The sequence below is a fragment of the Hordeum vulgare genome, chromosome 4H (assembly GCF_904849725.1).
Source record: "Hordeum vulgare subsp. vulgare chromosome 4H, MorexV3_pseudomolecules_assembly, whole genome shotgun sequence".
NCBI classification, from domain to species: Eukaryota; Viridiplantae; Streptophyta; class Magnoliopsida; order Poales; family Poaceae; genus Hordeum; species Hordeum vulgare.
The window spans coordinates 316423324-316427846 of NC_058521.1; the positions used below are offsets into that span (position 1 = coordinate 316423324).

General features: G+C 49.5%; 2 long non-coding RNA genes across 2 annotated transcripts; one reads left to right on the forward strand and one right to left on the reverse strand.

Moving 5' to 3' along the window:
* Positions 1-874: 874 nt before the first annotated feature.
* Positions 875-2945, reverse strand: LOC123448553. Its single transcript, XR_006631820.1, has 5 exons — positions 2839-2945; positions 2406-2762; positions 1512-1614; positions 1150-1381; positions 875-1067 (listed from the first exon to the last, which is right to left on the reverse strand). It is a non-coding gene; the product is annotated as an uncharacterized LOC123448553 (long non-coding RNA).
* Positions 2946-3512: 567 nt separating this feature from the next.
* On the forward strand, positions 3513-4318 carry LOC123448552. Its single transcript, XR_006631819.1, has 2 exons — positions 3513-4002; positions 4253-4318. It is a non-coding gene; the product is annotated as an uncharacterized LOC123448552 (long non-coding RNA).
* Positions 4319-4523: the final 205 nt, after the last annotated feature.

Sequence of the window (4523 nt, forward strand, 5' to 3'; positions counted from 1 at the left end):
CAAAAGTAATTCTTTAACTTGATGCATATTTCACGATCAATCCTCCAAGATGAATTCCACCAAAGATGCATGTTACTGTTATCCTTCACTTTCATTGTTCATGTCATGGGTTATTTGCGAGTACATTCAAAGTACTCATTGTCTTGCCGCTGGTTATGTTATTGACCAGACATGGAAGAACCGGAGTTTGGAGATCAGTACGTCTTTGGAGACACCCCTGCGAACTAGGACGCTTTCGAGTCAGAATGCCTGTTGGTGTAGGCTTGCTGTCATGGGCACCCGCTTAACCCCTATGATTTCCACTATTAGATGTATCAGTATGATTTGGCCTTAGGCCCTGTTTGTGAACTTGACCATTCGGTCATGTGTTGTTATAATCCGTACTTGGATGTAAAACTCTTTTATTCGGTATCTGTGTTCGGTGAGCATTGATCTTTGGGATCACTGAGAACGGCGATCTCGACTCGTAAGTCGGGGTCCCCACACACATACACCACCATTCAGAGGAACCGACGTCCTCGTCGGGCTACAGGAGCGTTCCCTCCTGCCACAAATGTTTGTGCATCCAGTCCAGTACATGTGCCATGCCGTGTGCCACAACAAGTCACAAACTTCATGAACAACATGACATCACACGTGTCTGCAAACATCCGTGTCACCACGAGGGTCGGCTAAGATACCAACTTGTAACGCCCCGTACACACCTGCCGGGATCGTTACTCCTGGCCGGACATATGAATACTAGTCTTCTCTGCGCACTTTGTCCTCACTCATGCGCACCCGGGATCAACTTCCTGGTCGGTCACCTATCTTACAACTACTCCAAGCCGAGCACGCTTAACCTGGGAGTTCTGCTCGAATGGGCTCACGGAAAACAAGGAATTCCTTGTTGATATGAGTAGTCTATCATCCCTAAGAAGCGACACTATCACAATACCCTTGAACACTTCTAAGACGAGCGTCAAGGTGGAACATGTTCATGGCCACAACGTCTCCGATAGATAACTTGGTGGCGTCCAGATTTGGCTCGATCTCTTCACTTTCCTTGTCAAAGTCTCGGCAGAATTCTACACGAAGGGGAAGTGGAAGGTTGGTCACGCCACTGTTCTTAGGAAATTAAAGAAATTCACTCGACGAAAGAAAAGTTACCTTGAAGCATCCTGAACATCTTCTTCGCAAAGTCCCCTAAGTAGTTTTCCAGACCACTCCTTCTCTTGGTCAGCTGTTCAGCCCTTCTCATCCAATCGACCTTTGGTGTTTTCTTCTACCAAATTACTGGCTGCGGCAAGCTTCTTCTCAGCAGCCTCGGTTTTCTTCCTCGCCACCTTCTGCGCTTTAGCAAGTTACTCGTCTTTATATTCAAGCGCCTTCATCACGGTATCTAAAGAAATATCACTGTTGAGTCCCTATTGGAGTCGGCGATTCTCATCACGCACGCCCGTTCAAGTGTGGACACTTGGTTCAAACGATAAAAGATGAAAGTGATGGTGCAACGAGTAAACAAGGATTACCTCTGAGGGTCTTCAGCTCGGTCTGCACGCGGGCCAGGTCGTTCTTTGTCACATTTTTCTCCTTCTCCAGGTCAACATACTTAGTTCCGAGCTCGCAAGCTTTCTGAAATCAGCAAAGAAATAGTTGAGTGGAAAAGAGCAAGTTTAGTCGGTTGGAGGACGGCCTGCCGCCCCATCCCACACCCCTACAAAGCGTCATATCATGGTTGATGGAAATAATGTCCATGAAACCTGCAGGATAAGTCTTGATAGGTCGGACCTTTTCATCCCTATGACAAGCATTCGGAGGTAGAGACACTAAGAAAAATAACTCACTCGACAGACCGAGTGACAAGCGTACTCCAAGTACGAAAAAGGGCCTCGAGTCCAAGTTCTTAAGACCACTGCCAATCGTAAACGATTGACAATAGTCTCGGGGACTACACCTAGTGGGTGCACTCAGCGTGCCCCCACTGGATACAACACTACTCGACCAAGTCCGACCTGTCTGAGTAACAAGAGAGAGAGAGAGAGAGAAAAATGCAAAATTTTCTCTATCAGACCACCACCGATGCAAGAACTTGACGGCGGTCTCGGGGACTACACTCAATGGGTGCACTCAGCCTTCCCCCACTGGACCTACTATCACTCGACCAGGTCCGACCTGTCGAGTGCCAGGCGACTATCAAAAACAAATCTAAGACCCCTGTCGACGTCATCGCCATTCGACAATGATCTCGGGGTCTCCACCAAGTGGGTGCACTCAGCGTGACCCCACTAGACTCAAAACCACTCGACTGAGACATGATATTACTCGAGGGGAAAACAAAGTATACACCAAAATAAAACACCCAATGGGTGTAGAGTCAAGATGGACAGGGATTCAATCAGAAATGAACTTACAATCGCACTTACTCAGACATTGGCACAAAGCGTTGAGCTGGCATCATAAGTCAACTTGGTGGCTTCGTAGGCCTCCTTCACTTGCAACATCATTTGCTCAGCCTGGATCATGGCTTCTTTACCAACTCAAGTCTTGTCCTCTGGGACGCGATGCAGACAGAACGCGTGCATCAGCTGAGTTGGTGCTGCAGCTCAGGTCACTAGAGTGTCCTGGAGTTTTCCAATTGTCGCTGAGACCACAAGACTTGAGGGTGATGGCGGGGCAATCGATAGCGGAACCTCAAGTCCAGCTTTAGCGCTGGAAGAGTCGTCAAGCTCATGAGAAGTCGCCAAGCTCCTCATCCTCATCCATGTGGATGACGTCTACATCTGCCAATCGAGAACGTTAACTTATTCAATCGACGAATCATTTCCACAAAACAGAGCAGGGTGAAGATTTGTTTACCTTGTTGAGAAGTTGCCACGTCAGAAATTTCCACTTCCACGTGCTCCTCTTCGTCTCGCGGCCGTGACGTCAAGGAGGTAGCAGCTCTCGCAAGAAAATTTCACTCCTTCAGTAAAAACAGCAGAAGAAGGAAAATGAACACTCACGTTGAGGCGACATGCATGACGATCCTCATACAGGGCAGAGCCTTCCGAGGTTTTGGCGGGGTAGGTTTAGGCTACTTCGCAGACTTTTCACTCGACTCACAGGTTGCGGGATTTCGTTGAGCAGGTGGTGTGCGTGCACTGGGCGTGGCGAGAGCACACGTTTTGCACGCGCTCGCCCAAGCTACCACGTCCCTGCCTTTGCCCCTGGACAGCCACAGAGCCGCGTCAAGCCCCTTGACAAATTTTCCATGCCTTGCTGCACTCTGCTTCACCCCTGCTGCGCCCAAAGCACTATTGCCAATGGCAAAGCCGAAGTGACCGGCACCCACATCGGCCCTACCATTGCCAGAGCCGCCAGAGCCCCTCTAGAGAGCCACCTACCCCTTGGACCACCCCTGCATCGCCCTCGTGCTGCCAACGCCACTAGTTTGCTCCTACCGTCCGTGTGCCGTTGCCAGAACATGTCACCGGCGTGCTTATCCACAGAACCGGCGAACCGACTCGGCCACGGCTATTTAAGCCCCAGAAACACACCCCAAGTAGATCATGGCCTCCCGCCTGCAGCTCTTAGCGCACCCCCAGAAGCCCCAAATCGGCCGAGCCTCCGGAATTTCTCCCCTCCGGCGAGAGTGCCGGCCACCCAAGCCGGTCAGCTTCCCCGCTCTCAGTGACCCCCTCCCCTTGCTCTCCTCTGCAAAAGCCTCTAGGAAGCCCCTTTAGCCCATTCCCCGCCCAATTTAGCCTACGAAACCCTCTGGCTGGATCCCATTCTGCACCAAAGCCCTCCGTCCAGCATGGTTGGAGGTGTGCTCGCCAGCGACCTCCCAGCAATCTGTGCGCCCTCCAGAGGATGGGGTCCTCACCTTTGACCACACTGGTGTGCTCAGCTCCGGGAGCGGAGCTTCCTAGCGCCGGCGAGAGTCGTCGGAGCGCACCTTTGACCCTGTCCCCTCCGTGCGAGAGGAGGAAGGGAAACCTGACAGGCAGGCGCCACATATCAGCAAAGCAAGCCCCTTAGGTATGCCTTCGCCTAAAGAAAGCGTACTCTGCACCGAGACGTTTTCTGTTTTCTATTTTATTTAAAAATCCAATTTGACTCAAGTTTGACCGGCCACAACTTCTTAAATAAAACTCCAAATAAATTGACTCTTTTTCCTACCTCTCTAAAAAAATTTATAGTTTATTTACAATTTTATTTAAAAAATATTCAAACAAATTTTATGTGTTGTTTTGTGATTGCGTGTTAAATGGCGTTATTTTCAAACTAGGAAATTGGAGAAAGGAAACCCCCTTCAAGATGTTGGGGTGCACACCACCCTCCTCAACTCCTAAGGCAAGCATCTTGAACCCTGGTTTGTTTGGTTTGTATAATGTTTGCTGTGATGAAATGGACTTAGTTGTTTCGATATGCTGATAAAAACCACACATAAGATCATGCTTGCATGAATGCATGTGATGAATATTTGGTTTGTTGCTAAATACTTGTGATGCAAAGGTGAGTGGGTACTCCTCATGCCTCATATGCCATGCTGGTCTGGA